Consider the following 15,760-nt stretch of genomic DNA (forward strand, 5'->3'; position numbering starts at 1 on the left):
ACTTTTAGCATCAAACTTATAGACTCATTCACGTGACTATGTTTATGAGTTTTCCCTGTGGGAATAAATGGTGGGGAATTGAATTCAATGCAACAGTATTTATTAAGCACTTACTATCTTCTGGTTTTACCTTTCTTCATATCCCAATTATTCAAGTAGAGTAAACATGGTAACTTGTTGACTGACTGATTGTTTCTAGGTACTGGGGTAGCTAGAGGAGAAGCACAAAGATGAATAAGATGAAGTACCTGCTCTTAATGGAGCTTATTATGATATAGTAGTGAGGCAAATTCTTTATCAATAGTGAAAGAAATAATTTCTAATCAAGTTAGTATTGACTAGCCTGCAATTTTAATTAAGACCTATTTCAGATAGCTTTCAGATGAAGAGTTGTATAGTTACTATATACAAAATCCCTCATTTTTGCAGAGCTCAGCCCTTGCAGCTGAGCTGAACTAGTATAGACATTTCCTTATTTCTTAAGTTTAATTTACCGGGGTCCAGCTAAATTACCCTCTGTGTTTAGCTAAATTAACATTTTAACCACATTTACCACAAATACCAGACTTTTCAGCTAGTTCAACAATTTCATGATATTAGCTGTTACTGATGTAATGCGATAGCCAATTAGATAGTTTGATGATTGTTATGCCCCCCCAAATGCCTCATAATGTAGAAGGAGAAATATCTGTCTAGTTTAATATTAAGAAAATGTAGAGATTTCTGGGATGGAGCTAGGATGGTGGTGTGAAGCTAACATGCTCCCAGCACTTTTCCCTACCAAGGATAAATGCAACGTCTATTCTAACATACAAACCACAGATTCTACCAAGAAAAAGATAAGAGTCAAAGAAGTTTTCAGCTGTAGATATCATGGAGGATCTTCAGGGAAGGTCTTTCTCTTTGGGGGAAAAGGGGGGAAATAAAGTTCAGGAGGCGGGAGAGCAGGGGAAAGCCAACAATAGGCTTTTAGTCACAACAATCCAAGTCCCAATAGCTTAACAATAACAGAGGTCTGGATAGCTAGATAGCAAGATGGCAGGGAGAACTCCAACCCCAAACAAAGTCTGAACTCTGACTAGATCAGGAACAAACCACTGTTGAGAGGAACTTGGTCATAAAGGAGGAAAAAACCATCTGCAAAGGCAAGGCCTGGACTGCATAGGCAACATTTTGATCAGCAACAAGCAAGGGATCAGACCCCAGCCCCAGCAAAATAAAAACTTGGATCTATACTTCCTATATCCTAGGAGTAGAACTAAAACAACAAAGATGAACATAAAAGCTAAAAGTAGTTTTCTATATTGAGAAAACTATAGAAAACTACTTTACAGACAAAGATGACATCAATGCTATGTCTGAAGAAGAAAGCAGTGAAAATCACTCACAGAGGAAGCATCAAAATAGCCTATAAATTGGACTCAAATCCAAAAGCCCATTGAAAAACATAAAAATAATTTAAAAACCAAAGAAGGGAGGAAGAAGAAAAATGTAAAAAAGAAATGAAAGTTGTGCAGAAAAATTATGAAGAGTTGATCAAAGAAATCAACTCTGTTAAAAGTAAAAATAATCAAGTGAAAAAGGAAACATAAGAAGCTAACTGAAGAAAACAAAACCTTAAAAATTAGAATTGAGGGGCAGCTAGGTGGATAGAGTGGATAGAGCACTGACCCTGGAGTCAGGAGTACCTAAGTTCAAATCCAGCCTCAGATACTTAATAATTACCTAGCTGTGTGGCCTTGGGCAAGCCACTTAACCCCATTTGCCTTGCAAAAAAAAATAGAATTGAATAAATAGAAACCAATGATTCTACAAGACTACAAGATTCCATCAAACAAAATAAAAAGATTGAAAAAAATTGAAGAAAGTATAAAGTACCTTTTAGGGAAAATGAATGACCTGGAAAATAGATCTAGAAGAGATAGTCTATGAATCATCAGACTACTAGAAAGCTTGGACCAAAAAAAGAACCTGGAAAACATCTTGCAGGAAATTATAAAGGAAAACTGTTCAAATCTATTAGAACAAGATGACAATATAACCATTGAAAGAATCCACAGAACCCCTCCAGAATGAAACCCCAGGATAAAAACTCCAAGGGCTATAATAGCCAAATTCCAAACCCTCAAATAAAGGAGAAAATATTGCAAGCAGCAAAAAAGGAAACAATTCAAATATAAAGGAAACAAAATCAGACTCACACAGGACCCATCAACCTCAACAATGGAGGATCAGACGAACTGGAATAGCATATTTCAGAGAGCAAAGGACCTGGAATTATAATCCAGAATGCACTACCCTGCAAAATACAGCATATACTGTCAGGGGAAAAGATGTATACTCAACGAAATAGAGGACTTCCAGAATTTTCTGATACAAAAACTAGAAATGAACAGAGAATTCAATTGCCAAATACACAATGCAAGAGTTCCAGAAAAAAAAATGTAAATGAAAAGTGGAAGAAAAACAAAAGGAAACAAAACAAATATTGGTCAAGACTATCAAATTGTATTCAGCCCTAAAAAGGAAAATACAACACTTTTTTTTTAAAGTTTTTGCAAGGCAATGGAGTTAAGTGGTTTGCCCAAGGCCACACAGCTAGATAATTATTAAATGTCTCAGTCTGGATTTGAGCTCAAGTACTTCTGACTCCAGGGTCTGTGCCACCTAGCCACCCCAGAAAATATAACACTTCTAATTTTTTAGAACTTTACTTCTCTAAGGATAATTAGAGGGTAAATATAATTGAAGAAAATGAACCTAAAATATATGGGTCTAATTGGATCATATCTCTCCATTGTAGAGATGCAAGATCACATCACTTTGAGACAAAAAGCCCTGAAGAAAAGCAGAGGTGTTAACTTTAAACTTGTGTCTCATTATCCTTAGACTCATTTTAATCACATGGCCCTGCATCATAGACTGCGAGGTCTATAGTCAGTGTCTCTGTAACTTTCAATCATTTGTAAAGTTTCCATTTGTGAACTCCAGAGCCTCCTAGTGCTTAGAGATCTTCAATATTTTTACAGTTAATTAGACCAGGGTTTGACTTAGCTAGTGCTTTACCTGACAAGGGGTTAAGTACCCCAGGTTAGGGGGAGGGGTAAAGTGGGAGACAGAGCAGGCCTTGCTTCACTTAATAAGATGTTAAGTAGCCTGGATGGGGAAGTAAAATGTGAAAGAAAATTGGCTTGGGGGTGGGGAGGGGCACAAATAGTTCAAGAAATGAGATGGCTTTGGATGATACTTTGGCTCAAGAGGAAGATTGAATATATACTTGAAAGATACTTGAAAAGGGGGGAAAGGTAAAAAAAATGATTATGATTATAATTTGATGCAATTTGATTCAATGCTGCTTATCAAGCAATCAAGTAAACAATCTGTGATGATATCTTGATAACAATAGGAGCTTATTAAGCAATCAATTAATCAAACTGATTGAGGATACCTGATTGATAGTATTAGAGCAATATATAACACCAAGGGAAGAGACACAAAATTTATAATTTTAGAGGGAAAGAAGGGAGAACATGAATGTTAATGCTGTTCAATAGATTTAGCCCACTGAGGGAATAAGATACATTCCTACATGGGTTTAAAAAAAATCTAATAATCTACAGGGAAGGGGGGGGGACTAGGAAAGGGAAAGATAAGGGAAGAAAGGACTGAGAAAAGGGAAGGAAAGATATAAGTGAAAATAATCTGAAAGTTAAATTTTTAAAAAGGAAAGTCAAGGGAAAATGTCATAAAATTTTGGTGAGGAGGAATAAGAGAAAAGGAAAGAGATAAATATAAATGGAGAAAGATAGCATTAAGGGAAATACAGAATTAGTAAACTTAACTATAAATGTGAATGGGATGAACAGAAGTAGATAGCATAATGGATTAAAAAACAGAATCCTACAAAATGATGTTTACAAGAAACATATTTGAAGCAGAGAAATACACATAGAGTACAGGAAAAAGGTTGGAGCAAAATATATTATGCCTCAGCTAAAGTAAAAAAATTGGGGTTGAACTGAGTGGTATAGCATCCAGATTCCTAGAGGAAAAGCTGAGTGAATTACAAGGAGACATAGACAGCAAAACTTTAATAATGGGAGACCTCACTTTCCCTCTCTCAGAACTAGATAAATCTAACACAAAATAAACAAGAAGAAAGTTAAGAAAGTGAATGAAATCTTAGAAAACTTAGATATGATAGACCTCTGGAGAAAACTTAATGGGAATAGAAAAGAATATACTTTTTTCTCAGCCGTACATGACACCTTCACTAAATTTGACCATGTACTAGGGCACAAAAACCTTAAAATCAAATGCAGAAAGGCAGAAGTAATAAATGTACACTTTTCAGACCATGATGCAATAAAAATTATATGTAATAAAGGCTCAGGGAAAGATAAACCAAGAACTAACTGGAAATTAAATAACTTTGTCTTAACTAATGGGTGGATCAAACAGCAAATAATAGAAATATTCAATAATTTATATCCAAGAAAGTATAATAACAAGAAATCACACAATTCCATTTTGGGGGAAGCACCCAAGGCAGTTTTGAGGGAAAACTTTATATCTCTAAATGCCTATATGAATAAAATAGAGAAAAGAGGAGATCAATGAAATAAGTATGCAACTTAAAAAGCTAGAAAAAGAACAAATTAAACATTACCAATTAAATACCAAATTACCAATTCTGAAAATCAAGGGAGAGATTAATAAAATTGAAAGCAAGAAAATCATTGATCTTATAAATAAAACTAAGAGTTGGTTTAAGAAAATGCCAATAAAATAAACAAACCTTTGGTTAATCTGATTTTAAAAAAAAAGAACAATAACTAAATTATCAGTATCAAAAATGAAAACAGTGAACTACTCACCAATGAGGAGGAAATTAAAGAGATAATTCAGAGCTACTTTGCCAGACTGTATGTCAATAAATTGGATAGCTTAAGTGAAATGGATGAATATTTACAAAAATACCAATGACCCAGATTAACAAAAGAAATAAATTATTTAAATAATCCCATTTCAGAAAAAGAAATTGAAGAAACCATCAATAAACTCTCCAAGAAAATGTCTCCAGATCCAGATGGATTTATAAGCTAATTCTACCAAACATTTAAGGAACAATTAATTCCTATTCTACATAAACTATTTTTAAAAATAGGAGAGGAAGGAGTTTTCCCAAACTCCTTTTGAGCATGGGAGTGATGAGATCAGTTGGAGACAAACTTTGTAAATCTTTTGTTTGCATTGTAAAGAGAATCTTCCTTCTTCCTTCCACACCTAAGGACCTGACCTTCAACCTGATTTGCATTGCATTGTTTTCTGGTGGGGCAGCCAGGGAGCACAGGACCTGGAAGACCACCCAAAAAAGACCCTTCCCTAAAAGGCAAAATCTCCAATGAGGGACTTGGGTCACTCCCAGGTCACCACTCTCTCCCATGGGCTCTGAGAGAGAATTTAAGGACAACAAGAGGCTCCTTCTCTTTTACCTTCCAGCCTCCTGCTGAACCCTGGACTGTTGGCCTGGTCAATACAATCAGCAATCCACGTGGTCTTTCCTTTAAACTCTTTAATTATTCTATTACTTTCTTAATATGCTGTAACTTCCTTTAAGAAATCTCTATTTTCTTTCCAAAACCTGCATTCCTGTGTCTGAGTCATGATTCATCATGGAGCAGAATGGAACTAAAGGAAAAAATCAGTGGCAACACTTTTATGACACCAACATGGTGCTGATACCTAAACCAGGAAGAACCAAAATAGACAAAGAAAATTATAGACCAATCTACCTAATGAATATTGATGCAAAAATCTTAAATAAAATTTAGCAATGAGACTACAAGTTATTACCAGGATGATACACCATGATCAGGCTGGAGTTATGCCAGGCAGGCAGGGATGGTTCAACATCAGGAAAACACTCAATGTAATTAAACGTATCACTAGCAAAACCAACAGAAATCATACAATTATCTCAATAGAGGCTGAAAAAATCTTTGATAAAATACAACATCCATTCCTTTTAAAAAACACTAGAAAGTTTAGGAATAAATGGAGTTTACCTTAAAATAATAAATAGAATCTATCTAAAACATCAGCAAATATATTTAATGGGAATAAACAGAGCATTTCCAATAAAATCAGAAGTAAAACAAGAATGCCTGTTATCATCATTCCTATTCAATATAGTATTAGAAATGCTAGCAATAGCAATAAGAGAAGAAAAAGAAATTGAAGGAATCAGAATTGGCAATGAGGAAGCAAAACTTTCACTCTTTGCAGATGATACGATGGTATGCCTAGAGAACCCAGGAAAATCAATTTAAAAACTCCTTGAAACAATTAACAAATTCAGCAAACTAGCAGGATATAAAATAAACCCACATAAATCATCAGCATTTCTATATATGAACAGCAAAGTCCAAGAGCAAGAAATAGAAAGAGAAATTTCATTTAAAATAACTGTAGACAACATTAAATACTTGGATATCTATCTCCCAAGACAAACCCAGAAACTGTATGAACACAATTATAAATCACTCCTCAGTCAAATAAAGTCAGATCTAAATCATTGGGGAAAATGTCAAATACTCACAGTTTGGTTGAGCTAATATAATAAAAATGACATTTCTACCCAAATTAAACTACTTATTCAGTGCCATACCAATCAAACTACCAAATAGCTGCTTTACTGAGCTAGAAAAAAATAGTAACAAAATTCATCTGGAGCTATAAAAAGGAAAGAATAGCAAGGGAACTGATGAAAAAAATGTACAGAAGGCTTGCCTAGCTCTACTAGATCTAAAACTATACTATAAAGCAGCAGTCATCAAAACTATTTGTATTGGTTAAGAAATAGAGTAATGGATCAGTGGATTAGGATAGGTTTAAAAGAAACTGCAGTAAATGACTATAGCATTCTACTATTTGAGAAACCCAAAGACATCAGACTCTGGGATGAGAACTCACTATTTGACAAAAATTGTTGGGAAAATTGGAAAGTAGTGTGGCAAAAACTGGGTATAGATCCACATCTCACACCCTATACCAAAATAAGGTCAAAATGGTTTCAGGATTTAGACAATAAAGAGCAATACTAAAGATAAATTAGTAGACCAAGAAATACTTTATCTATCTGATCTATGAAAAAAGGGATAATTTTATGACTATACAAGAATTAGAGTATATTATAAACTGCAAAATGAATTATTTTGACTATATTAAATTTAAAAAGTTTTTGCACTAATAAAAGCTGCCAAAATTAAAAGGAAGGCAGAAAGCTGGGAAACAATCTTCACAACCAGGAGTTCTGATAAAGGTCTCATTTTTAAAATACATAGAGAATTGCATCAAATTTACAAGATTACAAGTCATTCCCCAATTGATAAATGATCAAAGGTATTAAAGGTATATATAATCATATGAAAAAATGTTCCAAATCACTATTGATTAGAGAAATGCAAATTAAAACAACAGTGAGGTATCATTTCACACCTATTAAATTAGCCAAGATGAGAACAAGGAAAGATGATCAATGCTGGAGAGTTTGTGGGAGGATTGGGACATTGATGCATTGCTGGTGGAATTGTTTATGGATCTAACCTTTCTGTAGAGCAATATGGAACTTTGCTCAAAGAGAAATAAAATTGTTCATACCCTTTGACCCAGCAATAAACCTATATCCAGAAGAAATTATAAAAAATGGGAAAAGTCCTACCTGTTCCTAAATATTCATAGCAACTTTTTTTTGTAATGGCAAAGAATTGGAAATTGAGAGGATGCCTATCAATTGCAGAATAGCTAAACAAGTTATGGTACATGAATACTCTGGAATATCACTGTTCTAAAAGAAACCATAAATGGTCAGACTCTAGAGAAGCATGGAATGAATTATAGGATCTGATACTGAGGGAAGGGAGTAGAAGCAAGAGAACAATGTATACATCAACCACAACATTGTGAGAATAATAATCTTGATGGAAGCAGCTCCTCTCCTCAGTCCAGAGAGCTAGGATAACTGTATTTGACTGGTTATTCACTTTGTTATTCACCTTGTCCTCAAGCTATCCCCAGCTAGAGGGAAAAAACCAAAACAAAACAAAACACCTGGAAAAAAAAAACCTTGAGAATCTGATGAACACTTTATAAAATTTATCTCATTATGTATCTCTTTCCCTTAATCCTAATTCCTCCAGCCAAAAAATTATTAATTGGTAAACCTGTTTAACAAAATATTTACGTAAAATGCTAACCAGACTGTTCCCTGCTGAGGGGAGTGGGATGGGAAGGGAAGGTGGAGGAAAATTTTGTAGCTTAGAAATATATGTATGTATGTATGTATGAAAATAAATTAATTAATTAAAATATAAAATGTTATTTGTGCTTATTTGAGGGCTACAAGGGCCCTAATCATATGTAAATTGTCCCCTATTGTTCAATGTAACTCCGCTGTTAAATGTAAATTTGTCAAGAAAAGGGCAACCTCAGATCATCTCCCACCCCCACCCCATTCTCCAACTTCTATCCTTTACCTAAGCTCAGTCACATAGAGGGGGACAGGATTTCCTCTTCTGCCTGCATTCTCCTGACTCTTCCATACCCACTATACTCTTCTATACCCAGACTACAAAAGTCTGGCCTAAACTACCCTCGTGGCACCTCACTGAAGATTCACTGAAGTCTAAGCTTAGCCTACTCTCCTGGCTGCTTTCCTTTCACTCTTTTCCCTCAGGCACCTGGCCTAGACCTTTGTTATTCACCTTGTCCTCAAGCTACCTACTAGCAGTTTACTGTCTTTCCAGGAAAAAAGTTTTAATCAATGAACTTTGCAGGCTTGAGAAATTTAAATCCTTGAGCTATTTTTCACCTTCTAGAGCTCTCAGTCTTTATTGACCACACCAGTTTCTCCCACAACAAAATTCTTCACATTTCCACTAACCCAAAGTTGCAAATCACCTAAGTTCCTCATTGCAATCTTAGTCAACCCCAAACCAAACCAAACCAAAATCATTCAAAACAGACTATAACTTTTGGCTGCTCTTTATTTACTATAAAAATACTCTTTGGAAATCCCTTAGTTTGTCTCTATTAGAAGCTATTGATCTCATTTACTGGCAATTGCTAGCCTGGCTAATAAATTGATCATGCTCAGAACCTTGTGCCTTGGTTTCTCTTATTTGCAGATTTTAAAAGCTTTTTTCATTTTATAAATTATTTTTATTTGACAATATATCTGGGATCTTAGAAAAATGAGGAATCCATACCTCACCCATTTTCCAAATTGCAGAATACAACCCACCAGTTCTTTTGTATCCTTTGAGACTTTTAATGATGTCTTGGAAATCTTTTGCAGGAGAGTGGAGACATCCCTCTGTACCACTTGACATTACAGGGACATCAATGGATCACAAAGATTTTCTGTTATTACTTATTCTTTATACATGATCTACTGCCCTCTTTTGTCAATTACCTACCTTTTTGATGATGGTATTCACATATACCAACAATTAGATCATGATAATTAAATAAAAAAAAAACTTTTAAAATGGGCAAAAATTTTGGGTTTGTAAACTAGACTTTGGGAAGTAGCTTGAATGATGATGTGGCTTTATTTCCTCATCAACTAAAGTGTACTTTGCCGACGGCACATTTCAGCACCTATAAGTCAATGTTTTATTCTCCCTATGACAGGAAATAGAAAGCTTGAGATTTTAGAAATTTATTTGTTTATTAAATACTAGTTTTCTAAGAGTCTCAAAGAGGACAAGTAAAAGACTGAAGGCAATTTTGAGCTCTTCATTTTTTAAAAGCTTTAGCTGAACTGTTTCCCTCATTTCCCCCCGCCCCTCTCTCTAGTGAATTTGTGCTGCCTGCCATGATGACAGGTGAAGTTTGCTTTATTGGCAAGCTTAAGACTACATAGATAGAAAGCTGAAAATCCCCAGTTTATTCCTTTGCTTTATCTCTTAATGCCAGGCAAAAGAGAGTGTCCGAAGTAATCTGCAAGGTTAAACAAGGATGACTGCTCCCCCCCCCCAACCCCAAACTGTAGCATTAACTATTGATCCTGAAAAAAAGTATTTATAAAGTATTGTCTTTTATCTTATGCATTAAGCCTGACTTTTCTGCCTTTATAAACTCATAGGTCTGATCTATCTGTTAGCTCCCTTACAGAATAGTAGTCCATGGGATACTACCCATCCTTTTTCTGAATCCTTTTAATCAATTTCCCCAAACCTAGGTTACACTGAGAGGGTATACAGATTTCCATCTCTATCACAAAGAGATTTCCATCTTTTCCAACATAGCAACCAATTCATGAGAATCAAATTCAGAAGAGAATTTCCCCTTGTGTTTCCTTTACCTTCTTGAAAGAGGAAATTATCATTATGGCAATTCAATAAATTCTTAGCTGCTCCACATTTAGCAGAGAGAAACAGAATTCCAATGGAAGACTAGATTATGGCTCTTTGTGAGATTTGCAATCCCTTTCACTTAACCAGTTATTCCGTCATATGTGCCAGGCACTATCCTATACACTAGAGAAAGACAAAAATAAATAAATAATACATATAAATACGTGTGTGCCTGTGTATGTATATAATATATATATATATATATATATATATATATATTATATATAAAGTCTCTGATGACAGAATCACTTGTTTAATCTCTCCATTGATCTTCACTCAAATGTTCTCCATACTTTCCCTCTCTGGTCCTGTATGTTCTCATAAAGGTATACTTCTCAGGGAATCTAGATGGTGCAGTGGATAAAGCACTATTCCTGGAGTCAGGAGGACCTCAGTTCAAATGTGGCCTCAGACACTTAATAATTACCTAGCTGTGTTTCCTTGGGCAAGTCACTTAATCTCATTGTCTTGTTAAAAAAAGTATGCTTCTCAATATACCATACTATCCCTCTTACCCCCACTCTATTTTTGTCTATTTTCCTTCTTTTGAATAAGATATGCCCTTCCAGGGGCACATTCTTGTCAGAGGATCCTACCAAATCTTAGTGATTTCTATAAAGAAAATTTTGTCTCCCAACATTTGGACTTCTAGTTCATCATGCCCATTGCCTATACTTTTTGAATTTGTATATAGACATTTAAGACCATAGTTTTGCTACCAGCTGTGGTACTAGGGTGAGGCTCTGGGACCAGAGGAATGTATTTGAAATCATACAGAGCACTGGCCTTAGAGTCAGGAGGACAGGCATTCTAATCCAGGCTTAGACACTTGACTCTTACTGTGTGACCTTAGGCAAGTCACTTAACTTTGATTGCCCTACATCCATAACTGGCCACTGGACCCAGATATCACTAGAGGAGAAAGTGAGACTGGTGACCTAGCACAGCATCCCCCCCACACACACTCAAATCTAATTCACGAGCTTGTTGTGGCATCACTTCCCTAATGTCATGGTCTTTGAAAATGAAGGACAAATATTATAACTTGGGAAGTGCCTCTTAACCTCCCTGGATCTCAGTTTCCTAATTTATAAATAAAGGGGTTAGACTAAATGACTTCTGAGGACCCTTTTAATTCTATCATCTTAATTTTTTTCAGCTATCATGCTAAATGGTTCTTTCTTGGATTTTGCGCCCAGTCAGCATAGTTTTTGAAATACAACTCTTCCAAGTCACTCTGGACCCAGTTCATGATCCATCTGCAATATCTAAGTGAGATATATGGATTGATGGACTAGTTGGTTATCCATCCAAATGATTGTCATAATCTAGGCAATTCACAATCTTCATTCACATGTTTTCCTCGTGTGAACTGCCAAAAGGCAAACTTTTTGGAATAGCTATGGATCTTACGGAGGAAAACAAATAGTTGTCATCTACAAACAATCAGAGAGGTCTTCCCAAGCTGGAGAAGCTTTGGAAATGGATTCAGTGACAGACTGTATCAATGACAGATACCTATCATCTAAAAACAGCCCAGCCAAGTTCAGATTGGTTAATCATTATATTGGCTTCTGATTTTTTTCAGTGATTGCAACACACAAAACCCTTAACTAAGATTTAGAAGACTTGTGATCAGCACTAATGGAACAAAGACTCATGCCAACAAAATCATAACTGTTTCAACAGATCAGCCAGCAAGCATTTATTAAAGGTCTAGTATATGCAGTATGTAATAAGAGATAAAGAGTTGACTTTGGGGATCAGAAAGCTTCCTTCAAAATTGATCTCGGGAAGACTTAGAGTCAGGTCCTGTTTCTGGAAAATACTATTTGCACTAACCTGGACAAGTACCTTAACCTCTTATTTCTCTAGTCAACTCTAGGACTATATTTCAGAAAACATGTTGACTTGCATGGTATAGGAAATTTCCTTACCTATTGTTCTGTATACTAGTAAAATCACAGATCCATTCTCTAACCCTATGTATCAGGCATGGTGGTTACAAAAACAAAACAAAAATAATCCCTTTTTTCAAGCTTACATTACACCAGGGGGGAAAACCCATCTACACATATAAATAAATATGAAATATAGGAATGTTTCAGACTTTTAGGTAGAAAGGCAGGGTTCATTGACATTGGGGGGATCAAGAAAGGTCTTGTGGAGGCAGTCAAGGTTGCCTAAATTTTGAAGGGAACTATCTTCTTGGGTCACCATAGCCAAAAGATTTTCACTATAAGATAATGAATACCTTATCATTATCAGGTGATAAATAACTCAGCCTGATTTTTTTTAAATTAGAGGTCCCAAAGGAATACTCATAGGATTTTATGAGAAAAAATGAAAAAATTAGTTGGGTCAGTGTGCATATATATGATGAATGTGATAATACCCAAGAAGGACAGTGGAATTCTCACATGGGGTACCTTGAACAGCTAAGTAGTAGCAAGAAGTCAGTAGATACCTAGGACAGAAATAATATTGGAAGAGAAGTATGAATCAAAGGAAGAAGAGATATCAAAGACTTTGTCTACTTGTTCTCATGACTAAAATTTAAACCCACCTGGGATGGGAGTCACATTGCATACTTTGAAATTCCCACAATGATTGGATATAATTAATACTCAATAAATATTGGTCAAAAGCTTGCCTTATATTTAAGCAAAAAAGATATTTTCCTGATGACCTCAGATGGACTGGGGATCTGCAATCATGTTAAATCATGAATATAACAATTTCATGACTATTGGATAATGTTGCCCAATTTCATATCCATTACAGAGCATCTCCCATTTCTATTTTAGTGAAACATTATCTAAAATCTGACTTGATAATTCCAATACATCCTTTTGTCCTTAAGCTTTCATCTTATCAAAAGGAGACATCAAGTTTTCCTTCTCCTTAAATTGAATTTAATATATAATTATATATATATATATATATATATATATAAACATATAAACTGAAATGTGACAGTTGAAAATATTTGTATATCTTAAAGCAAGGTCCATCATCTCAGGATTTGTTAAAATTGTCTTACCATTGAATTGTTCTGTTTTGATCATATGTTTTATGATGTAATATACCATGATTAAGTTCATTTATTAAATATTACAATTCTAAAAAATGTTAGAAAGACATCTCTTTGAGTTATCATTAACTCATTATTATCATTAAATATCATTAAATAAACTTTTTCTTCCTGTTAAAGACCTGATCACTAAATATCCCTGGTGGGTAATATTTGCAGAAGTAAGGAAGAATTTCTTATGATACTGAGTCAGTAACAACTATATGTAATACAGATACTCTCTCAAAATTAGATCACTTATTTAGCAAAGAGGGACAAGGGCCAGGTTATTATCCAAGAACAATTTTGTCTCACAACAGGTATTCAACTTGATTTTGGGATTTTGATACTAGCTGACATGTGGATGGGTCAGAAGCAAAATTAGAAGAGTTTTGAGCAAAACATTTGAGTAGAACATAGGGGTCAATACTGAATATCTCAAACCAGAGTACACCAATCAATTTTCTCATATGTTTTGGAAGAAAGACAATTCATAGTGATCTGTGACTCTTGGGTCAAGTCTTATAGCAGCAGTTCATCAGCCAGAATCTAGATCAGGGTTCTTAAGTGTTATATAAAGAGAACAAGGGCTTTATTCAGGCAGGACTGTTTGATTTTCCACTCCATTGGTCACAGACAGGAAAAAACCAATCAAGTAGGAACTGGAATGTTTTAACTTAGAATAGAAGATTCTAGGCATGAGACATTCTGGAAAAGAATTAGGACAAAAAGAAGGTAGCACTGGGTAGTTATAGGAGAGCATGGTTAGAGTGGATAAAATTCACTGAAGAGAATGACTAGGTCAGGGGAAAAAAAGAGATTTTCCATAATTACAATCAAAGGATCAAAGATTCAGAGGTGGAAGGGACCTCAGAAGTAATTAAATGTAACCTCTCCCCACCCTATTTTAATGATGAGGAGACTGAAGCTAAGAGACACAAAGTGATTTTCCCAAATTCCCATCAGCATTTAAACATTAGAGGTAGAATTTGAAGTTGGGTCCTCTTATTTCAGAGACACTCATCTTTCCACTATATCACACTAAGAGTCTAAGTGTCAGGCAAAAGAAAACAATAATTCATGTCAAGTAATCCTTGATATAGCAAAACAATTTGATTTAAATGAAATTTAATCTACATTTTAAAATAAATTAAGAATCTCATTATTTCCAGTTATAAGGTTATTTAAAGGGCACAACAAAAATGCTAATGTTATGATATTGAGCTTATACACTTAGTTTCTTCAGGTTAGTTGTGGAGCCCCAGTCCCAAAGTCAATTGATATGGGAGGATGGAAGTGATGAAAGTGGGAGAACTCTAATCTTCTTTAGTCATCTTCAGGATTCTTCAAATGTCAAGTCTGTTTCAGTGCTTTGGGTACTTCCAACTTCCAACTTTGAGAAAGAAGATGGGAAAGATCACTGATAGAAGAGGTTACTCAAGGAAAAGACCCTAGGAAGACTATTCCCAGCTTGCTACTTTAGAGACTCTGGGGAATTTCTCTTTGGGTGAAATGTAGGACTATCCCTTGTGGCTGAACTCAGTTATTCATTCCCACTGAAAGAACTGCTTTACTCTATATTGTCTGATATACATACATACATTACATACATATATATATATCGATATCACATCCAAAATATGCCTTCTTTCATTTGTTTTACTACCAATTTGGATTATTGAATTTTCTATTATAATTGGTATATGTGTGTTCATTGTGAAACTAGTATTTGGTGAGAGAAGGGTCAAGCCTTGGAAATAAAACTTGAGGTTCTGTTCCCCCCAAATAATGACACAGTGATCAGAAGTTAGAGTGAACATGATTATATCCCCTAGACTATTAATATTTAATACTTAAGGGAGCGGATAAATAAAATTATACCCTGGTACCCTGTGACTTTAGAATTCAGATCATTGCAATGATAAACCATAAGTCCAGAAGACTGAAAATGAAATAAGCCACTCACCCTTTTCTAGAGAGGTGATGAACTTAAAATGCAGAGAGACATATTTTTGGGCATGATCATTGTGAGAATTTGTTTCCTAGACTATGCATATTTTTGATGAAGGTTTTTTTCTTTTTGCTCAATTGCTTGGGATGGAGTAGAAGGGACAATTATGTATTTCCCTCCTGGGTAGTCCCCCTTCATCTTATGGTCCTATACTAGCCCTATATCACAGCTCTTAAATCTGTGACATTAACTTAATTCCCTGATGAGCCTATTCCCTTTATACTCCACTTCTAAGCCTGGTGGTTAGGCTGTCAT

The sequence above is a fragment of the Macrotis lagotis genome, chromosome 1 (assembly GCF_037893015.1).
Source record: "Macrotis lagotis isolate mMagLag1 chromosome 1, bilby.v1.9.chrom.fasta, whole genome shotgun sequence".
In the NCBI taxonomy this organism is placed as follows: domain Eukaryota; kingdom Metazoa; phylum Chordata; class Mammalia; order Peramelemorphia; family Peramelidae; genus Macrotis; species Macrotis lagotis.